Genomic DNA, 23587 nt, shown 5'->3' on the forward strand with positions numbered 1-23587 from the left:
AAGGAAGGAAGGAAGGAAGGAAGGAAGGAAGGAAGGAAGGAAGGAAGAGAAGGAGTGGAGAGGGGTGGAGGAGGAAGACGGGAGCGATGTAATATGAACAGGGACCATAAGGGAACAAAGAAAATTGAACAGCTCATCTGTTAAGGTCATGAAATGGAGGGAAATTTTTTTCTTTGGTTTATGTTATTGCTGTTATGGTGGTGTTCGTGCAATAAATAAAACAGTGAAGGGATAAGAGACTGGAGTCTGTGCTCATGCAGAGTTGGTATCCCTGCACATTCCCAGGGAAGGCAGACAGTGTGGAGCCCAGGTTAAGGGAGGGAGAGGCAAGGAGCGACTCCAGCAGGGTTTCCTCCTGGAGGGCTGAGAGTTTTCTTTACCAGGCTCAGTTCCTGGTGATCTGGATCCTGCCAGCTCAGATTCCCAAACTTCCAGAGCATAATTGTGTCCCAACTCATTGGGGCAAGGCCATGGGCTGGCTGTGAGCCGGCTGCCATTCCCTGTGCACGCCCCATCGGCACCCAGATCCATCTGGCAGCAAATGGTTGGCTCAGGGAAGCTGGGAGAAAGAGCTCAGGGACACCAGCCCCCATCTGCTCCCCACACATGCTACACACTTCAGCCCAGGGAGGAGGAAGGCTCACAGGTGGTTGGCTGATGGGGAGGGGAGGCTGGGACGCAATCAGGGCACACATAGCCCCGCTGTCTAGCCCTAGCAAGAAGACTTTTCAGAAAATGCCTCCGTCACCCTCCCTTGCCAGGTGAGCCCCATCTCTCCTGCACAAACAGGTGAAGAGTGGGTCTGAATGAAGACCAGGTCTGGGATTGCACCACCACCACTGCCCCAAACGCACACCCTCAACATGTGAATATGCACACGTGTACACACTCAACTGTGCACACACACGCACACACGCACACACGCTCAGATGCCTACAAGGCTTCTGTAGGTACAATAAGAGCCTCACTGCTGCCCCAGCCCCAGGCACCTATGAGGCAGGTCCTTCTCGTTTGGGTGTGGGGGGCAGGACAGGGCCCGTGCTCAAAGACCTCTCAGGTGGACAGTATCCAGGAGGTGAGCAAGGCTGGGAGCTTTGTGGAGGGCAAAACAGAGAGCTTCAGCCAAGGGCCAGGGGATGGGAGGAGAGGAGGGGGGTCTTTAAGAGAAGTACAGTGAGCTCTTTCTGACCTGGTATAAAAGCAGCCCTTCTTAGAGACAGAAAGATGGTCAAGATCTGACAAAGCCCTTCCAGTGCTTAATGAATGTCTCTCTTTAAACCTGGTCATTGGTGCCAAAGTCCCTAAGCTCTGCATTCATGGAGCCCAGTTATAATAAGAATAACAGCTAACAGGCTTACTATTTGCAGGCATTTTTCTTCTATAAGGACTTTATCACTCACCCTACAGGTCCTGCCCCCAGCCCCATTTCCTTCAGTAATGGAACTGCCTGGGTATAGAGTGGCCATGGTACGGGCCTGTTGGAGGAACATCTGAAATGCAAGAATTCTGGGAAGGTGCCTAGAAGTGTCTGCTGCTCAGGCTCGAGAACAGCGGGGACACAGAAGGGAGTAGGGAGCAATGTCCTTTTTCTTCTAGAAGTTTTAATTAAGTGACTACAGGTGTGGTTTGCAGGCAGCTGTGGGGAGCACTGGACGAGGAGGCACAGAGAGTGGGCGCTGGGCCAGGGGGGCAGGGTGGAGGGAGGCACAGCTAAGCCTCTGCTTGCCGGGAAAGCAGTGCTGCTAGCTGGTGGGGAGGGACAGTGATGGCTGCTCCCCCGCCCAGCTGCACCTCTCCCGTCTCAGGCCTCGGCCTCAGCAGGGAAGTGAATGAGGCCTGGAGCCAGGGGACATGGATGACTATCTGCAGAAGTGGAGACCAAGGTAGGGACCTGCTGGCCTCCTGCTCCTCCCCATCACCCCCCTTGCCTTTGTGCGAACACTCACACAAAATGCATGGCCCTCGGTTCAAATCTCAACCTGGACATTCCTTAACCTCTCTGAGTTGGTTTCCTCGCCTGTAAGACCAAGCAGGGCAGTTGTGAAGATTAAAAAAGAATGTTTGCAAAAAGCACATAGCGCTGGCTGGCACCTAGAAAGCACTCGATAAATGTTAGCCGTTATTTTATCATCATTATTAGTGTCATGATTATGCGGACCCTCCACATCGCTCACTGCAGATGCTCACAATAGCCTCCTAAGGACACTGCCTATCTTTCATCTCTCCTCCCCAATCTGTCCTACACAGAGCTGCCAGAACAATAGTCTATGGCGATGATTTGGTCACATCGTTTTGCTGCTAATAAACCTTCACCGGCTTCCCACTGCCTACATGATCAAATCCAAATCCATCTGGCACGAGCTACTGTTCCTGCCTCCTCTCTGGCCACTCCCTCTCCACCCCACTTCCCCCAGCTCATCCCAAATCCAGCTACCCCCCCATGCACTTGCCCACCTCTACTGTTTCCTCTGTTTAGATCGCACTCTCCTCCAACAAAAACCTCTCCATCTTTCGAGGCTCACAGACAATGCTGGCTCTTCCGCAAAACCTGTTCTGACCCCCACACAGCTAATGGCTTCCTCTGCTAACAGATGTGGCGTGTGGTTTATACTAGCATTTATCCATCTTGTGTTTGGCTGTGTGTGTGTGGGCAGTGCTTCTCAAAGTGTGGTCCCTGCACCAGCAGCATCTGTATCCCTTGGGAACTTGTAAGAAATGCAAATTCTCACCCCCACCCCAGACCTACTAGAGTCGAAAGTCTGGGAATGAGGCCCGGTAATTTGCTTTAAGCAGCTCTCCACACTCGGATGCACTCTCCGTCAGGGAACCACTGATGCAGGGTACCTGTATCCTGCAGGTGATGCCCAGTGCACAGTGAGAAGTGAGGGGTTAGATCAGATCACCTGGATAGCTTTGAAAAGATCCTGCTGCCTGGGCCTCACCTGCGAAGATTCTGACTTAATTGCTCTGGGATGGGACCTACGCATCCAGGTTTTTTTCCTCCCAACCTTTTATGAATACCTTCAAGCACACCAAGTAGTTAGAAGATTGTACAGTGAACACCTGTATACCCACCACCTAGATTTTATCATCAATGTTTTGCTTTACCACATATCTATCTATTCATCATCCTTCTACCCATGCATTCATCCATTTTATTTTTTTGATGCATTTCAAAGTTAATTGCAGACATCATACGCATCACCCAAATACGTACATGGGAGTGATTTAAAATCCCTCCAGGTGGTTCCACTGTGCAGCCAGGGCTGCTCTGATCTCAGTTGGGAACCTCTGACAGCCCCCTAGCCTCAGTTCCTACTGTGAAATGGGGATAGGATTGCTCTGCCTCCCTATCATTGTAAGGATGGAATGAGATCACATCAGAGAAAGCCCTTTGTGAAGGGAATATAATTAACAAGAACCAGTCGCTGACTCCAGGCTCCAGAGAAAAGTGTGCAGAGCTGTTATAGGGTTGCCAGATGAAATACAGGATGCCCAGTAAGATTTGAATTGCAGATAAATGACAGATAATTCTTTTAGTATAAGTATGTCCCAAATACTGCATGAGTCATACTTACACTAAAATATTTCATTGCTTATCTGAAATTCAAATTTCATTGGGTATCCTATATTTGCATTTGCTAAATCTGGCAGTAATATCTAAACCCTGTCCTGTGGAGGGCAGCAGGGTCAGGACCCTCCACCCAGAGAAGAGTCAGGGCTGGGCCACAGCAACTACTGCTCTGCCCAGTCAGTCTCTCTGGTGCTTCAGAGCATGTGCCTACAAAGCCAGGGCTGATGGGCAGAGCCAGGCAGGGGTCTGCTTTAAGCTGACATCTGCCCAAGTGTGACTATGACGGCTAGGACCTTGCACATAGCAAAACAGTGTATTAGTCAAGGTTCTTTAGACAAACAGAACCAATAGGGTGTGTGTGTGTGTGTGTGTGTGTGTGTGTGTGTGTGTGTGTGTGTGTCTGTGTGTTGTGTGTCTGTGTTGAGGGGGGGTGTTTATTTTAAGGAACTGGTTCATGTGATAATAGAGGCTGACAAGCCCAAAATCTGCAGGGTGGGCTGGCAGATTCCCTCTTGCTGAGAGGAGATCAGTCTTTGTTTTATCCAGGCCTTCAACTGATTGGATGAGGCCTACCTACATTATAGAGAGCAATCAGCTTAATTCAAAGTCCACCAATTTACATGTTAATCTCATCCAAAAACATCCTCACAGAAACATCCAGAATAGTTTTTGAACAAATATCTGGGCACTATGGCCCAGCCACATTGACACAAAATTAACCATTACAGCCAACAAGTCTCAAACATTAGGGCACAAAAGTATCACTTGGGGGAACTGATTAAAATGCAGATCCCCAGGCTCCACCCAGAGATTCTGATGCATTATGTCTGGCGTGGTGCCCAGGAGCCAGAATTTTAACCATCATTCCAGATGGTTCCAATCCCAAAGCTCCATGGGCCCACTTTGGGAAGCACTACAGTTTGAGCTCAATAAATATTTGCCAACTAAAGGAACGCTGCAGGCAACAGTGTGGGCAGGAAGATGTCCAAGCCAGGGCGAGACTGCCCCTGCAAGACTGTGTGCTGGGGGCTCTGGTGTGGGGGCAGCGAATGGCGGATGGGAAGCCTGCCAGCTAGTCCTGCCCCAGGTGGGGATCCACAGCAGCATGTGCAGAGAGACATGGGAGACAGAGGGCAAGACCATGCCTACCCAAGCCCTGGAACTAACCTAAGGAGTGAAGCCCTGAACCTGAACCTCCCCAAACCCCACTCAGACCCTAGAATGCCCCCGTCTCTCCAGCGTGAGTCTACGTGCTCAGCCTCTCATGAACCGATGAGATCATGGCTCAGGAATCTGTGCAGTCGGTTGCCCCTGAAAAGAACCACTCACTCGGCTGGGGAAGTGAGCAGCTGAATGCTCACAGGCCAGCGGGGGAGGCTGGGTGTCGGGCTGCGGGATCGCAGCCTCCCAAACACCAGCCAGCCAGCATTCTTCCTTTTCTGCAGAAAGGAGGAAAATTGATCCAGGACAGTAGAAGCCCATTATAACACAGCTTGTTTTTTAATGGACTCCCATAAACCATGGGTCAAAGTTATGTCCCTGAAAACCTAACAGCTAAATAGGTAACAGCTTGGGAGTGAAGGAAGTTAGGCAGGCAGAGAAGCTCAGCGGTTGATTAGCCAGTCTCCCAGTACTAGCTTCTCAGAGTAATATATTAGGGAAATGGAAGCCTCAGCCATGAGGCCCAGAGTAAGGCTCTGCAGGGTTGCAGAGGAAGGACACAGGCTCCATTCCAGGAGACTCATTCACCCCCAGCTCTCCACGGAGCGTGTAGGTACTCCATAAATGCGTGATCAGCCTAACTGGGCAAAGGGTGAGGGAAAGCACAGGGCAGGAGAGGAAGCTGATGACTGTTCCTTCTTCTAGGCCCATTCGGCACCTGTTACCATGTCCTGCAGCTCTAGGCCGCTCTGTCTCTGCCCCTTTCCTGGGATCTCAAAGCCACCATGCTCCCTCACCTCCAGTCATCCTGCCCAGGTGCTTCTGACTTCTTCAGCTGGTCCTGAGATTGCATAGTGGCTGGGAGTGGGGGTTCAGAGGGAGATGTGGGGTGCAAGGAACACCTCAAAAAGAAAGGATAAAGGGTTGGGACTCTACAGACTGGAAAAGGAACAAAATATCGGTGGAAGTGGAGTTAAGGGGGCAATCAAAATTTTTAAGTCTCTGAAGGGCTATCAGCTAGAGAGGATGACCAGAGACAGCCACTGCTCCAAGGACAAAACAAGGCAAAGAGCATAGGAAAAATGAGAACCGAAGCCAGGGGGCAGACTTAGCTCTCAGAGCACTTGGAAATGCCACGCCACCTGACACAGACCACAGAAGCTGGCCCTGCAGCCTGGCTTCCCTGACCACCCATTATGGCTTGTCATCCATGAACATTTTTGCGCTCTCCCTGAGTCTATTCCCAAATTTAGCTTATGCCACCCTCTGGGGGTTACAAGTTCCACATACACTTACTACCTGCCATGTAAATAGCACTTACTTACTCACGTTTGTGCGAAAGCTGCCTTTTGCCAGATCCTCGTTCTGATTTCAGGGACTTGGAGATCAAGTCCATATGTCACCTCAACCACAGCGTTAATAGGGAGATGGCATTCACAGCGCGGATGGTCCCCAGCTCCCGATTTCCTTCCTGTCCTGGAGTCCTGGTAGACTCAGTCTCACCTCGAAAAGACAATCCCTTCATGAAAGAACAACAGGCTACATGTCCGGTTTTGCTGAGGTCAGAACCAAATGCCGTGCTCTTTCCCTCGCTGTAACCCCTGGCTATTTGGCTAGTCTTTTTGTCCAAACCAGCGCACAAGGCCAAAGCCTTTAGGGAAATACTTCCAACAGCTTCTTAGATTGGCTGGGCTGTGTCAGACCAATGGCATCTCCCAACTTGTGGACATGACTTTACTTATTTTCCCTAAATGGCCTCATACATCTGAGGTAAAGTGGAGCTGACACTGTTTGGGGCCACACGCACCAGCTGACCTGACATTTCATCACTCGGAAGCTTTTGATGTCATCCGCATTTTCTATGAGACTCTGCATTTGGCTTCCCCCATGTGAAAAAGTATCATTTCCTTCTGTTTTGTTAGGCCAGTCTCATGACACAAACCCCTCTCATCCCAGGATGACCTACTGTGATGTCGATCTGAAGGACTCAAGGAAGGTCTCCCTGTCTCCAGGGGTGTGGGATGCTGGGCAGGGCAGTGGAAATCCCACGTTCTCTGGAGAGCTTCAAGGTCAAGGCAAGGCTGATCATTCTAGCCAGCACGGCTTTTCCCAGGGGCAGGGCAATGGCTCAAATTACTATACTTTTCTATTGTGGTGAAAAATACATAACATAAATTTACCATTTTAATCATTTTTAAGTGTATAGTGACATTAAGTACATTCACATTGCTACCATCACCACCATCCATCTCTAGAACTTTCTTCATCTTCTCTAAGTGAAACTCTGTACCCACTAAACACTAACTCCTCATTCCCTCTTCTCTCACAGCCCCTAGTAACCATCTACTTTCTGTCTCCATGAATTTAACTACTTTAGGAACCTCATATTAGTGGAATCATACAGTATTTGTCCTTTTGTTACTGGCTTATTTCACTTAGCGTAACATCTTCAAGATTCATCCATACTGTAGCACATATCACCAAAATATTTTTAACGTTTATTTATTTTTGAGAGAGAGAGGGAACCAGAGCATGAGCGGGGGAGGGGCAGAGAGAGAGAGGGAGGCACACAATCTGAAGCAGGCTCCAGGCTCTAAGCTGTTAGCACAGACCCCAAGCTGGGGCTCAAATCCACGAACCATGAGATCATGACCTGAGCCGAAGTTGGACACTTAACTGACTGAGCCACCCAGATGCCCCCAAAATATATTTTTTAAGTAAGCCTTACGCCCAGTGTGGGGCTTGAACTCTACTGACGGAGTCCATGGGTCCCATGCTCTACTGATCAAGGGTCCCATGCTCTACTGATGGAGCCAGCCAGGTGCCCCCTCACCAAAATATTTTTTAAGACATGTCAGCAGGTGGCACTGTGAAGGCATGATGTACTGAGAATGGGCCCAGTTACCAGAGTGGCACCCATAAACACGGACATGTGCATGCGCTTGGCTCCTGCAGATCCATGTGTATAAATGTGCATGTGCTTACACACTCTCCTCCATGTGACCTCCACGAATCCCAGAGGGCTGCCCTCTGTCCTCTAGGAGCATTACCTCTAGGTAATGCACAGACCTCCTTGTGCATTACAGACACGAGAAGGGCTCGTCACAATGCCAGTCCCAGGCCCTGCAGAGATTCCTTCGGGCAGAGTACATCAGGTGATGCTGAGGCAGGGGGACCAGGTGCCATGCAGTCATGGGAGCTGTTGCATGTGCAATAAAAAGAGGACTTGACCTCAGCCTGAGCTCATGTGTGGACAGTTTGCATTGGACAGCTTCTTGTGAAAACCGACAGACAAGTGCTCTGTCGGGAAATGAGGTCATCAGGGTTTTGGAGACCTAGCCGGACCTACGACAGTCAGCTCTAACTTGCTACCTCCATTCCAGGGGGTGTTCCATCCTCTCTACTCAAGTAACCCCTGGACAGCACAGGCCAATGGCAAGACACTGTTCTGGGGGTTCCACAGGGAGGACAGACTAAGCAAGAAGTTCCAGGGTGTCTGGGTAGAATGAGACAAGAACGCCACAGCTGTCACACAGGTAAAGCTTGACATGAGCCATAAGAGAGGCACATCAGCCACTGGTTTTTCTGAGCAGAGAAAGAGAAAGAGAGAGAGCACTTTCAGAGCAGGGACAGCTCTTCAGAGGAGGTGGCACTTGAGATCAACAGAGTCCTGACAGCAGATACAGGAGATGAGGCAGGAACCGAGGTGCGGCTTTGGGAGTCAGCCAGGATTCAGTGCAATATGCATGGATAAAGTCTCTGAGTCAGAATTCTGGGTCCAATTCCAAGTGCTTTGCATTTAGCCATGTGACTGTGGCAAGTCACCAGGCCCTATAGGCTGTTGTTCCTAATGTCAGGAGCATGGCTGGAGTGATGGGAGAGAAGATTGAGACCTCATTGTGGAGGGCCTTTCGTGCACTTAATTCAGGGAGAAGCTGGCAGCCATTCAGTGCTCTAGAGCAGAGGCTCATGCTCCTCTTTTTTAAGCCACAGGCTTGCTGGGGGATGTGGGAGTCTCTCTTGACCAGTGCCCTCCCATGAGACTGCCCTGGTTAGCCTAACACTTCCAATCTCTTCTTCATTTCCCACTTCGGGGATTCCCTCCAGTGAGTGCATAATCCCTGGAAGAGGGTTTCCTCTGGCTTCTGGGAGGATTTACAGCCCCCTCCCAGCATCCGTTCACAAAATCACGAAATGTGAACTCTAAATAATTTATAAACATGTTAAATAAGACTGGTTCTAGCCTTGATCCCTGGGGAGCTCGCTGTTAATACTTCCCTCATTTAACATCAGCCTGAGCCAGACATCATTAGGAAGGGAAATCTCCTTCTCTCTCTTTTAAAAATCATGTAGCTTAAATGGTTTGGGATTATTTGCTGCTTTGAATCATTCTTGCCACTGCTCCCTCCCATTACGGGGATAATTAAGAATTGACTATGGTTGGCAAAAAGCATTCGACAGCCAACTTTTCATTTGGTTTTTCAAGTGCCCCCGCCCTCCCTGCCCACCCCCCAGTCTTCCTTTTCTTGTCCCTGCAGCCTTGCAGCCCGGTCCCCAGGGCTCCCCCCACTCAGGTCTGCTGCCTATAAACACACTTGGGGCCCCATGGAAACCACACACTGAATGGAGGGAAAGCAGGGAGGCCATTCACTCTCCTCTTATTCCACTGCCCCATTTCCTCCAGGCACCTTGCCTGGTGTCCCTTGGGCCCGGGGCCAAAGTGTGTTTGTTCGGCTGCCCTGGTCACCCAGGAATGGGGTGGGCTCAGATCCCAGGCCTGTCCCCCAGCTGCTCATTCTTTCTTTCAAGAGTCACTCTCTCTGACGGGCTAAGGCAGGATTAGAGGCTTCAGGAGGAAGAGCATGTCTCTGAAGAGCATGATCAGAAGAAGGGGTCACGACACCGGGTGACCTCCAAGGCCAGCCAGTCAGGGCACTGTGGGGTGAGGTACCACCTGTCTCCATCTCCCCCGCCCCCCCACCACACACAGAGCCTCCTCAATCTCCTGCTGATCAGAAAAGGCAAGGGGTTGGGGTGCCTGGGTGGCTCAGTCAGTTAAGTGCCTGTCTTCAGCTCAGGTCATGATCTCACAGTCAGTGAGTTCGAGCCCTGCATCGGGCTCTGTGCTGACAGCTCAGAGCCTGGAGCCTGCTTCAGAGTCTGTGTCTCCTTCTCCTTCTATTCCTCCCCCATTCACACACACACACACTCTCTCTCTCTCTCTCTCTCTCTCTCTCTCTCTCTCTCTCAAAAGTAAATAAAGATTTTAAAAAAGAGAAGAAAGGAAAGAAAAGGCAAGGGGCACCCAGCCAGCCTAATTCTTTGAGGGCAGCCCCCAGACTGGGGTGACCTCTATTTCCCTGCCCCCAGCCAGAACCACATCTCAATCATTGCACAGATTTTCTTCCTCTATCTCCATGTCACTGATTTCTAGATTTCTAAATTCTTTTTGTAGTCTCACTTCAATCTTTTCTGCTGTAGGTGCAATGAATTATGGGTTGTTCTGGGTTCAGGAAGCAGAGGCTTTGTCTCTTTCCTCTAATAAATCATCATGGAAACAAAAACCACCCATAAAGACACACAGGTAGTTGAGCTACCTTTTCACGGAGATTGGGATCAGAACGCAGAGAAGCTTCTAGAGTGGTCGCCAAAGGTCTTTTTCTCCACCTGGGTGGTGGCGTAAGGCACTAACCTTAATATAACTTGTTACTAAAACATCTGTGTTGTGGTTTTCTATCTTTGTTTTCTAATATCTCAACTAAAGTTAAAAGGGAAAAATAAATCATCATAGTGTTAAAAATAATCAGTCATTTGAATCATCATTCAGGCCCCCCTCCCTATGAGCTCTTCTTTGGGGTGAAAAACCCCAACTTCTTTAGCATCTCCTCCAAGGTTCAGGCTCCTGCACTAAATGGTTAGCTAAACCCTGTGACATTTGTCTCAAGGGACCATTTCAGGCCAGGTGCTGCTGGCCCACTTAAAAGGGCAGAGTTAGCACTTCCCTGAGCTTCCAGAAGAGGTCATATGACTGTTTTGTGCTGGGTTACTAATAAATATCTACATATAGAGAGAATTTGGGCTAAGAATTATCTATACAGAGAGAGAATTTGCCTTTCACGGCAACCTGGTAGTGAGGTGGGAAGGGGCCCATAGCCCCCACTTAACCCCTAAAGGTTCAAAGTACTCAAGTTTACCAAAAAGAATGAAGACTCAGGCAGTTCATCTCAGCCAAGCACCTAGTAACTGCTCAATAAATGGTAGCTAACATGACTCCCCCCATTACCACCGCTGTGAAGAAGAGGGGTGGGGGTGGCAGGGAATGTGGTATATGAAGGGAAAAGAGGGGGAGGGAGAGAGAAACAAGGGCAGGTCACCCTCAGGGTTTGGCCCTAGAAAGGCATTAATTCATCAGCTTCATAATGTCCTGCTGTGAAAAGAGGTAAATAAATAAACAGCTGGCAGGGCTGATAGGAGCCACCCTTAGCATCTTACAGTATTTTGCTTCAGAGGGTTTGCCCATAATTCTCCAACTAACCTTCCCCCCTCCCTTCTCATTGGCTCTCCAAGTGGCTCCCATAGGCTCATTCATATAGGGTTGTCCTCCAGGTACTGGAAGCTGCAAACGTAGGCTCAAAGGCCCAGAGTGGACCCTCCTCTTGGGGATGGGCTCACTATGAGGAGGGTGTCTGGGTTTACTCCTAAAGTCCTCTTTCTTTGTCCTTTGTCAGTTGGGGGCTGCCAATGTGTCCATGTCTCTTTATATCCATCTATGGTCTTTATCTCTTTGCTATCTCCAGCACTCTTGGACTCCTCTGCTCCAACCAAAAGCCACAGTGGAATTCTGGGTGTATCACACATGTTTTGCTTTAAGAATAATGACAAAGGACGCCACAGAGGAGGGAAGAGGAAAGTAGATTTCATTCTAAATTTGCTGAACACAGGAGATTCCCCAGAGACAAGACTGAAACTGTGAAGGCCTGGAAGAAACACGTAAAGCAAAAAAAAAAAAAAAATAATAATAATAATTCCCCCTCTGTTTTGTCCCAAGGACTTCTTTGAAACAGATTATTTCAAATATGTTTCAGCATTCTAAAACTTTTTCAGCATGAATAAAGTGTTGAGGATGGAGTGTTTTTACGTTTCCAAACCGTTTCTAAAAATTACACAATAAGATTTTATGTTAAACGAACTGTATCAATCTTTTCGTCTGCATATAATGATGTGCCTTGTTTGACATTCCTTTCTCAATGACCTCCTCCAGAAAAATCAATGGTTCCTGGGAATCCAAGTACATCTCCACTTATAAGTACAGAGGAAAGTAAAATAAATTACTTTAATCAAGTATGGGAAAAATTTTGTCCTCAGCAACTCAAATTGTTGTGGAAGCCCTGGGTCCAGGATTCAGAGGCAGATTTGCAGGCAGGCGGGAGGGGAATAGCCACAGCGCTTAACAGAGCCACTAAAATAAACACAAACCCTGCCCTAGCTGCTCAGGGCTGCAGACAGTGATGGTTATCAGTGGAGGCCTGAGTCTAGGGAAAGCGGGGTTGGGGGGGGTCCCAAGCAAATCCCCCCAACATGGTGGCCTTGCTTGCCATCCTATGGCTCCAATCTGCCCCCCAAAATATCTTATTGCACGTGACGGACATGGACCCATACTTGGAAAAACATGTTGCAAATCAAGAGATGAATTAATATGTGAAAAAGGAGAGAAGTTTGTCTCCAACTAGGCAAATCTTCAGTTTTCAAGACTCTGGAAAGACCACAAAAATGCAGGGTTGGAAGAATCCAGAATGACTCAAGGTGAGGGCTCAGAGGATCAGGCTGCTTAGAGAAAGTTCTGTGGAGCAAACTGCATCCAGCGAGATTGGAAGGTCTCCCTCTTCTTTTTTCCACAATTCCCTTTCTGAAAATAAGTGCTTTTCTGTTTCTCCCAGCACCAAGTCCAGAAAACATAATACTGTCCTTTGTCTTGTTCTAAGTGTATTTATTGTAGATGGAGTCTTCTGTTCAAGGTTTTACTACTTCTTAAAAACGATCAGAAGAGAAAGGATGCCAGGCTTCTGAAAGGGTGGGCACTTCACAATGGGAAACTTGGAATTATTAGCAGAATAAACTGCAGCAATTTCACATACCCAGCAAGCTAATTTTATTTTTTAAAAAATCAATTCTATACAGCCATTTTTGATGTTTCAAAACAAAGGGAGATCACCAAAGGAAAGTTTTAGATGTATGTTCATTTTCTTTCTAATATTTGAAAAAAAACATTCAATCGCTTTTCCTCATGCCTCCCAAATTTCTGAGAATGTTTAAATCCAAAATACCACACTCCAGGTGTTCCCCAGAAAGCAGAAGGAGAGGCAGGATGGGGCACTGGGAGGGGAGGCCCACTCCAGACACATGTGTGCACATGTGTCTATTTGTGTGTTGGTGTGTGTTGCCCTCCCCACCCTGCCCCTCCCATGCAAATTGTGGACAGAAAGAAACAAGGGACACACACACACACACACACACACACACACACACACACGGAAGGGCATCCACTCAGCCAGGAAAAAACTCTCAGCTGAGGTTAACCCCATAACCCTGCATTCGCTCTGCCCTCTTCAAAAGAGATTTGGAATTCTTTCCCCAACTTTGCTGCACTTTCCATGAGAATGGGGATGTTCCTGCATAAAACATGAGTTTGGGAGTGAAGGGAGCCTTGGGGAGTTAGGGGGAGTGGGCAGGGAGAACAGAGCAGTGGGGGAAGGGAAGGGAGGCTGTTTTCTCAGGCTGCATTTCTTGCAGGCTCCTTGGAGACCGGAGAAAGGCCGGGAAAGGTCTCAGCTGGGGCCAGCCACTCACAGAACCAGTGCAAAGCGGGATGCTGAGCGTGACCTGATGGAGCCTGACCAGCAGGGGTTTGAGGACCTCCAGGAAACTGATGCCAGCTGTCTGCACCAAGCAAGGAGAGAGGCTTTGAGCAAGGGGAAAGGCCTGCAGGAGGAGGGAGGAAGCCAGTATTAAAAGCTGTGGACAGTGGCACTGGTCCCCCCTTTAGACTGTCAGTTCACAGAGGGCAGGGACAAAGGTTCTATTTCTTTCGGTATCATCACAGAATCCAGTCTAGCGCCAGACCTTTTGCATGTTGTTTTGTGAATGGCTGCAGGTGGCCAGACAGGATTCCTAGCCTGTTATCAGCACCCCAGCGAGTAGGATTTAGGGGTCTGTGAGAGGTCTTCTCACCGGCAAACCGGTTATTAGTATTGCTTGAATTAACTCAGCAATGGGCTAAATGCCAGCAGCGGGAGAGAGATGTTAGGGCATTCTGCTCCTCTGGGGAGAGAGGCATTATTAAAGTCACTGGGGCAGACCTGTGGATGCTGCTGTGGGGGGTGTGCGGGGAGGATCAGAGCAGGGCATCCTGCGAGGCGAGCAGCCAGCCGTGGTTCTCAGGTCTGCGGTGTGCACGCGCCCCAACCCCAGGTGTCTGATTCTGCGGTCTAGGGGGAGGCCTGAGAATCTGCATTCCTAACAAGTACTCAGGTGATGCTGATGCTGCCGGTCTGAGGACCACGCAAAGAGGACCCCTGTTCCAGAACAGGCCTTCATTTTATATACGATGGACAAGCATCGATGCTTTAATGGTAGAGCCAGGTACCAACAGCCCCTTACTCGGAGCCCTGAGCTTAGTGGAATAGGAGAATGTGGAGGTGAGCTGAGGAGAGGAAAAATATCAGAGAGCTAAAATCTAACATATCCCCTCCCTCTATCCTCCACGTGTTCAGGTAGAATCTCCAGGAACACCAGACACGTGGGTCCCACTGGAGGGTCGGAGCGGGCAACCAGGGAGGAAGTGACAGTTCCAAAGCTGGACAGGCAGACAGCAGCAGGAGGAGAAAAGGCAGGGTGGGGAGTGAACAGATTGTGGAAAGCAATTAACCGAGAGCAGAGAAGAGAGGGGCACCGAGGAGCCTCCTGCCAGCCCCGGGGGGCAGAGATTAACAAGCCCCTTTAGGACCTGGCAGTTTGGGAGCAGCCCCACTGCTTCCAGCTGTGACTTGACCCCACAACTCTGTTATCTCCCCAAAGCCTTGGGGTGGGGCCTGGAAAGCTCTGCTGGGAGAAGAGCCAAAAACCCAATTAATCTGGACCTCAAATGGGCTCCCACAGCTGTGTGAGGGCCACCATGTCTCAATCAGCCTCCATCCTTCCTCCCCTGGCTGTGAGCTCCGTGAAGCTGGAGAGGGTGTCACCCGGCACCGGGCTGGCAAGCGCTCTATAAAAGTTGGATAAAGAAATGGATGTCGTAATGAATGTAGCCTCCTCTTCCCAAAGAAGCAGGCTCTGCCCTCAGTATACTTCCTCAAGAGGAGTCACATCTGCTTAAGCTTTCAGTGTAACTCCCAGGTGGGGATGGCCAGCAGGGCTCCTGTTGCTAACTGGCATGGGCAGGAGTCCCCTTCACAATGCTACATCTCTCCACATCTCTCTCCCTCCCTGCTCCACTATGGGAAAAAAGGTTTTTGCATCTGACGAGCACATGTTCTGGGAGTCTGACAGAGTCTGACCTCTACTCAGGGAACTGGGCTGGGAACCTCATGACCACCCATTCAGTTCCCAGACTCAGGCCCTGCTGTTTCCCAGCAGCCACACAGAGGCAGCTGGTGGGCCCGAGGGGGCTGTGTTAGGGATGCTGCCTAATGTCACCAGGGCTCGCTGGTACCAAGAAAGGTCCCACGTGCAGGGCTGTGCCATGACTTTCCCCTGTAAGCTGACCCCCGAAACGGCCCACCAAGACCCCGGATGGGGCTTCCTGATTTGTGCCTAGTCTCACATACATAGGCGTGTGCCCTCTGTGGGAGCAACGAGCGCTTCTGTCCTTCCGAGTCACCTCTCTGTCTCTGTTCCACAGCGGAGGAGTCTCATGTAAGCCCTGGAAGTTACATAAACCCAGGCCTGGCCCTGCCCATGGGCCCTGTATTCCTATATGACCAGCCAGCCCCGAAAAAACCCAGAAAAGTAGGTGGGGACCCAGCTCCCTCTTGGGACCACAAAACTGCAAACCTCAGAGCATTATCACAACACTATAGGTTCAAAAGCTGCAGATCACAGAGCTGTTTATTGCCCCAATACTCCACCTATAATGAGATTTCTCTCCCCTTCTCCAATGCCCATCAGGCTTTTCAGAGAATAACGCTCCCAAAGAGTTGCTGGGGAAAACAGTCTGTGTACTTAGGTGGAGACCATGGAGACTCGGGCCTAAGGACAATGTGCTGTGGCTTAGCTGGGGTGACCAGAGAGGCCAGGCAACACTGTGCAGCCACCTCCCTCCCATCCCTGCAGTTCAGACGCTGTTTGTTTGGGGACTGTAAACTTACCCACCAGAATCAAGCATCATTAGAAGATATAATCTGCTGAAATGGATCACGGGAGGTATTTCAAAGCTCAGCAGGCTGATTAGATGATGATTTGCTGGTTCGTGTCACCTGAAGCACCTCTCTGCTCTATTCGACAAATCAGAATTTGGCCATCATTTCTCTGCAGCATGGGGCTTTCTGTAAGTCCCTCCTCTGTGCTGGGGGTGGGAGGGTCTGCCTTCCAGCTCTGAAGACAAGTTTCAGCAGAGTAGATGGGAGGCATGGAGAAAAAGGGCTGGCACCTGCTTACTCAAGGAGGAAGGAAGGACATGCCTTAGCCAGCTTCTCTACCTGCCCCCACCCCCAGAGTCACTGTCAGATAAAAGATCCAAGGGCTTCACACACACACACACACACACACACACACACACACACACGCATGCACCATGCTGCCTCTGCCCACATTATAGGCTCTGAAATATCTCCTCCTTTATGAAGTCCTCCTGGATTGATGAAGGGCAAGACCACCATGATCCCACAGAGATTCTGATAAACCAAGAAACTCAAGAGCCTTCTTCTCCCCTTGATTGTTCTTACTCATAAGTAATTTGCCTAGAAGGATGAAACTTAATCCAAACAAGGCACAGAATCCTTTCGATTGGTTTATCTCTTTATTAGTACGTAATAGGATGTCCATCTCACTCTGCAAGTTCCCCAAGGCAGGGCTGGCCTCCACATCATTCATTCAGTACAGGGTCCAGAAAGCTGCAACCAAGTGCATGTGCATATATACGTGCACATGTGTGCATATTCACACTTGCCCTGGGTACAGAACCCATCCTGGCTCCCATGCCACTTTTGGCTTTTGGGAAAATGTCAGGAAGAAATGGTGGTATCCTGGAGCGGGGTTTTCTTTCCCAGACCTCATCCCCCACAGAAGGGAGGCCCTACCCAGCCCCACTGACCCTTACCACTATGTTTCCACCAAGAAAATCTGGAAGTTGGTGGACACAGGGGAGGGCTAGAAGTGATTCTCCACCTAGACTGAGTGAGATCACTCAAGCCCAGACCCCAGGTGTCTGTATTCCTAGGCCAGGGATGGCGACACTTCACTTGGCCACATTGGACCCAGTCCCATGAGGCCAAAGGAGAGACTATAGAAGCCACAGCATTAACATGAACCAGCAATTCTCAACTGCTGTCATTTTGTCCCTGGGCAAAATTTGGTAATGTCTGGAGATATTTTTTGGTGTCACAAACGAAAGTGGTAGAGTCCAGGGATACTGTTAAACATCCTACAGGGCACAGGACAGTCCTCCCCCCCCCCCCCCAAGAATCATCCAGCCCCAAATTTCAGTGGTACCACTGCTGAGAAAACCTGCCCTAAATACACACTGCTTGCCCAGCTCTAAGCCATGATTTTGGAATCATAAGGTCAGAATTCTCAAATGAGTCAGAACCACAGTTCTCTAGCCATGCCTTGGATTTCAGATAGGCCTCAAAGGATCGAGGTATAACAGGACATAGGGTTACAGAGTTGTCCCCCAGTGATCCTCCAGAAAGATGTTCTTCAAAGGGACCTCAGAAGTCATCATGTCCAAACGCATTCACTGTATGACACTTATGCAGATATAGGCAGACTGTGCAATCACAAGGGAACAGTAAACACGATCACAGACATGTTTGGAAAGCTAGAAAGCATGCACTTGACTGTGGACTCAAAAGAGACAATCAAGGGCTCATATAGGAGTATAGGAAGTATGACTTCATCCAGCATGTGGCAGCCTCCCAGACCTCCTTATTCCCAGAGGCAGCCCACGCTGAGAACATAACCATAACCACCAAGGACAGTGCTCTTTTAGAGGGGTAGGCAGGGACCAGGGCTACCACAGAGAGCCCCAGGGTCCCAAGGCCGCATCTCCCCGGCCTTGCTGGGTCTCACTCTGCACATGTGAGGGGGAGACCTGCTGCTGTCCCATGGCCTGCCCTGGGAGTGCTGACAGCAATCTGGCCCTCAGGAGGCAGCCCACGGATCTGAGGGAGCAAGGAAAAAAACTAAAGGGCCCTCTTCAATGGCCCCAGGATGATGACGTCAGAGTGGGAAGAGGCAATAAGCCACATGGCCAGATAGGAAAAGGGGAACCTCACTGAGCCCTTCAACCAGCAGGGTTTGGGCTGCAAGAGTGCAGCTGGCCCCAAAGCCTGAAACACCTGTGAGGAGCGGGCATTTTGGGGGCAGCCTTTCCTCCACACGCTGCTTAGGTACATCTCTACCCAATCGGGAGAGGGAGAAGCTTCTCCTTTCAGGGACCTCTTTGTCCTAAGAAAAAACACTTGCAGCCCCAGTTGCGTGAAGCTCACCTCCACGCCCCCGCCTCAGGTTGGCCCTGCTCCCTAGATTTTCTACCTCACCCGGCTGGCACGAGGTGAGGCAAATTAATGTCTATTCTCTCTGAAAATAAAGCAGCAGAGCCAAGCCACTGTGACTCGTGCAGGGCATGGCCAATGAACATGAAAAGGGACATCTGTCCAAGTACTCACCACTAGTAGTTCAGCCGCGGACACCCAAGGCTCAAACACGGTTTAGGCAGGGGAAGCAATCCTGGGGAAGCCAGCACCGTCAGCCCAGCTGTCAGAGCCCAGGCGAGCAACCACGCTCTCACGCTCCTCACCCCCAGGGCTAGCACTCACGACCCCAGCCCCAGCCTAGGAGCAGAGCCAGGGCCACAGGCACGCCCAGCTCCCAGGTCTCTGAAAGGGGCTGGGGGGAGGGGGGCTTCCTTGGGATGGTGAGGGGCCAGGGCTTGAGTCCCTGCTAGTGTTTCTCAGTCCAGGGGACCAAGGCTGCTGCCACTGCTTTCAGGAAGAAACACTTGCTGATAAATCGACCCCGGCTTCTGCTCAGGTTAGCCAGAAAACACCTCCGTCCTGTCTGGGGGCTCTGGCAGCTCAGTCTGGCCACAGGGACAGCAGGACACGATGCAGCAGCCTGCCCGAGCAGCTCTGATTGTCCCTCACACTGCTGAGCCTTGCTCCCAGCATCAGACAAAAGCACGGGAAACAGCTTGCAGCCCCAGGCGTGACACACCAATCACCAGCTCCCAGGCTGTCCTCCGGGCCACCCCACAGAGGGCTGGATCTGTCTCCTGAGTTTCCTCAAAGGCGCCTGAGGATGGTTTGGGATGATTTATCCTCATGGAGTAGACTGCTCATCCCAGAAATACTCCAACTTTGGCTGGACCGGAGAGCAGTGGTGTGATGCTTATGGAGACAGAGAAAAGAGAGACCTGCAAGAGTTTGTGTGTGTGTGTGTGTGTGTGTGTGTGTGTGTGTGTGCATGAGCGCGCGCGCGCGTGGGTGTGCATGTGAGCAGGAGTGTGAGAGGCAGGGTGTGTGCATCTTCCTGGGGTGTCTGTCCCTCTCTCTCCTTCTGGGTTTTGAGCCCGAGGGTGTGTGGGGGGATGGGTGGTGAGAGACACAGATTCCAGAACAGGCAGGAGACACCACTCCCCCCCCTCCCGTCCCGGAGGGTGATAATGCCACCCCTCTAGCTCCCGCCGCCTCCACAGCTGCTGCTGTCAGCAGTCAGCTTCCTCTGCCGCACACTCTCGGGTAACAACTTTGGAGGAAGCAGTGTTTCACAAAAGAGTCAGCAGCGCAATCTCTCTTTTTTCTAGCCCAAGTCATTTCCTGTCCCCATTTTGGTCATCGTCCTCCCTGCTCCCATCCCAGTGCCCACTCTCCCAAAGATGGAGAGCCCAGAAACCTTCCCCATCTTCTCCCATCACAGAGCCATATCTTTCTCCTTCACCCTCCCGGGGGTCCTGGGCTAGGAAAGGAGAAGCCAGCCACTGTGGAGCTTCCCACCAGGGGAAACAGGGAAGACAGTAAGCAGGGTGCAGGCCTGGGAATAGGATGAGTGCTTTGGAGAAAAACCACCAGGTGTGCCACCCAAGGCCTAGGTCATGGGCTTGACCATGCAAGGTGGCCACCTGGGCAGCTTGGTCTTGTGGGTAACTGCCTACGCTCGGGAGTTAGGCACAACTAGGACTTTGAAACTTATTAACTGTGTGATCTTGAGCAGGCTGCTAAATCTCTGGCATTCAGTGTCCCTACATGAAAACTGGGTGAATGCTGTGAGGGTTCAGCGAGATACGATGTATAAGGTGCCTCCCACATGCCTGGCCTGTATCAGGCCCCCAGGAAAGCCTGGAGCCTGGTTTTCTTCATCTGTGGAATCCTGAGATGGTTGTGGTGGTTCCTACAATGGGAAGGTGTCCAGGGGCCTGACTGGAGAAGAAGGCCTTGGCTCTAAAACACTAAGAGAAGCAGGTAGAAAGTGCAGAGCCAGCACATAAATCTGGAAAGGAGAGGCTAAACGGAAGCATGCTGGAAAAGTGAGTCTAGCAGAGGAGGCAGAACATAAAACAGAGCAACCGTGCTGGAGAATAGGGCCCACAGGAATTGTAGGAGAGAAGCGGGCATAGTTGTTGGTGGTGGTAGAGAGCCGCCTGCCCAGAACGAATGTTGTTAGTCTGAGGTTTTCTGGAAAAGAATCCAGAGACTGCGGCAGAGAGTGGCTGGATGGGCACCAGCAATCGGAAGCCAAAACGGACAGGGGCACCTGGCTGACTCAGCTGGTGGAGCCTGAGACTCTTGATCTCAGAGCTGCGAGCTGGAGCCACATGTTGGGCGTGCAGATTACTTAGATAAACAAACAAACAAACAAACAAATAAACCTTCTTAAAAAAAAAGAGGACAAGCCAAAATGAACAAACTGAGACCTAAATAGAAGAGAGCCAGCTCTACTGGACTCCACCAGAAAACCCTCAATAAACTCCAAGGCCCACAGGGATGGACGATAGGGGAGCCATAACCCAAAGATCTGGGCCTGGAGACAGCTCCAGGGCTGAAGATGCCATAACCGGGGGTTGATCGTGGAGGTCTTGCTTCGCACCTGAAGTGAGTTTGCCTGGGTCACACATTATTTACACCCGGAAGCCCCTTTTGGCAGAGGAAAAGCTAAGAGGGGCATGGCACCCAAGCTCAAGAGGTGGGCCTGACTGTTGGACAGAGAGGGGGAAATAGGAGAACTGTTAGGGTGGAGAAGTGGTGTTGGCCATGAATGCTCAGACCAGCACCTTCAAAAAGGCAGCCCAGTATCATGGAGTGATGGGGAAACCAGAGGGTTTGGGCTCCAGTCCCCATTCTGCTAGCAACTGGGCCAGGCTACTGGCCTTCTCTGGCCCTCTGTATCTTCCTCTTTGAAACGAGACCAGATCTGTGGCCTTCAAACTTTCGTTGTCAGCAGCAGAATCCATTCTTTCAAATGAAATCTTATCTAGAACATCCATATCTAGATCAGATAGAAGTAGAGTTACACTGGTGGGCAGGGGGCTGGGCCCTGGGTGTTTACCCTCTGTCAGCAACTCTCAAGGTAGCTCAGAGGAAGCCCAGAGTTCCTGGAATATGAAACTACAGTACTAGCTATCTCTGGAGTCCTTTCACCTTTCCGACACCAAGGTTTTTTATTCCCAGGGGAAGTTTAGCAGACACCAGCTAGGATGGGTACCAGCTAGAGGCCCTAGTAGGAGAGGGTCCCAAGACAGGGAGCAGGCTGCCTGCCCCCCATCCCCTCAAGGAGCACCTGTTGGGGCTGCAGGCCCTGCAGGAGAGGCTACTGAAGGTGGGAGCTGTGGCTACACATGGCAGAAGGGAGGCAAGCCTGGTCCCAGGCTCCAGGGTGACAAATGTACTACACGGAGAGGCCAGATGGATGCCCCTGCCCTTGGCACTGTGACTCCTCCAGGAAACACTGGGCTGCTTTTCAGACCCTGGATGGTTGCAGGCTCCCTCTCTCCCCAACTCAGCCAAATCATAAATCTAGCCTGCCAGGGGAGCTGGCCACCCTGACCCCGGCCCTTTGCTTCCCCCGTCTTGGCCTTGCCTCATGCCAAGATGGAGATCCAGACACGAGCAGCAGAAGGAGGAACCGTGGGTGGAGCTGGGCCACATGGACTGAGGCTCCTGTCTTGGTTTGGCTTTCCAGAACTCCTTCATCCAGATTTTTTCTCTTTTTGCCTTTCGCATCCTTTCCCTCTCCTGTCTCAGATTCTGCCTTGGGCTTTTACCACGCTCCCCTCACACCAGCCTCCTCAGTCAAGAGTTTCAAGCGTGACAGAAATTGGGGAGTGCCACGACACCTCGAAGCCCCAGTCTGCCTTCTCCCTTCCCCGGGCGTCTGGGAAGGAAGCTTCCTCCTGCCCTAGTCCCACTTGGGCTGTTCTCACCCAGGCAAAGGCTCCATTGCTGGAGATGCAGCCTGCCACTGGCAGCTGCCTGGATTCTCTGTCTCCCACAGGGAACACAAACAGCCTCACCAAGGGAGGGTTTTATTTCCTCCTTGGTCCACCTTTGGTTATTTCCTTCCCGCTCCCTACCCCTCTCCTCTATCTACATCCCCGGGAAAGAACAGGTTCATGAAAGGATCTTCCCTGCCTCTCTTGTCCGTGCTTTTTATTGCGAATTCAGCATGTTAATTTGTGTGCTACTTTATTTTCCTTTACTTTTATTTTTTTTTTTTTTTTTTTTTTAATCCTTGTATCCCCAGCACCACGTTTCAGGTCTGGAAGCCAAGCCTGACTCGCTAGTGATGGGGTGGACACTCAACCTCTGAGCTCTGTGTGTTTCTTACTTTATCACAGCTCTCTTCTCCCCTTTCTTTCTGTGTCTCATCTCAACCCTTCCTCTGCCCCCACTCCAAAAGACCTCCTCTAGACCACCTGAGGTCAGAGCAGGTAGGGACCTCGGGCCCATCTCCCCCCATCCCCTGGTTTACAGATGAGGAGACTGAGGCCACATTACCAGGCTCGGTCCCCAGGCCTCTTCTCCCTCTCCACCAGGGCACGTAGGTGCCTGTGGGAGGCCGAGAGGGGTAATGGATTTCTGAAGTCATCCTGATTTTATTACTTGAAGCATTTCTAGGGCAGGATGCAGACAAATGCTTGCTGGTGTGCTCCCTCCCTCCCTCCCTCCCTCTGCAGCAAAGACTGCATCTCGGCATAATGCTTGCACCCTATTTCACTCAGAAAGGAAAGGTCAAGGTCTCATGTCTCTGCAGTCAAAGTCACCAGCAGTTGACTTTGAGAAGTTTATCTACTTGCTTCCTGCCTCTACTCCCAGGGCAGGAGACCCTACCCCTCCCCACACCATACAGAGGGGTTTCTCTCCTTGCTGGGTCTCCTTATTGTCTGTCTCCCTGGGACAGAAGTCTTCCCCACCTCTATGGATCACTCTTTCTCATTCTCACTCCCTCGCTTTAGGGCATTCCCCACTTAGCTACAAACTCAGGGGCTCTGCAAACACTGTCTGAGCACTGCCATGCCTGGGACTGCCATGCTGGGTTCGGTGGCATGTGTGGCTGTGCCCAGCTCTCAGCAACCATGCCACGGTCTGTCATGAACCGGGGAGCCTGCCCGGGAGCCTTCTTACCGCAGATTGGACGCCATCA

At 50.8% G+C, this 23587-nt stretch overlaps 1 protein-coding gene across 3 annotated transcripts in view; it reads right to left on the minus strand.

Moving 5' to 3' along the window:
• SEMA5B (semaphorin 5B) overlaps positions 1–23587 on the minus strand; it is a 118320-nt gene that overhangs the window by 63394 nt on the left and 31339 nt on the right. The window contains exon 1 of one of the 3 annotated variants that reach the window (XM_040484702.1): positions 18619–18783. The exons of the other annotated variants lie outside the window; for them this stretch is intronic. The gene's annotated coding sequence lies outside the window, so the exon portion shown is untranslated. Of the gene's footprint in view, positions 1–18618; positions 18784–23587 lie in introns of those variants that run through there. 3 annotated transcript variants of the gene reach the window in all.

Source organism: Herpailurus yagouaroundi, unplaced genomic scaffold, assembly GCF_014898765.1.
Source record: "Herpailurus yagouaroundi ecotype Mexico unplaced genomic scaffold, PumYag 162, whole genome shotgun sequence".
Lineage (NCBI taxonomy): Eukaryota > Metazoa > Chordata > Mammalia > Carnivora > Felidae > Herpailurus > Herpailurus yagouaroundi.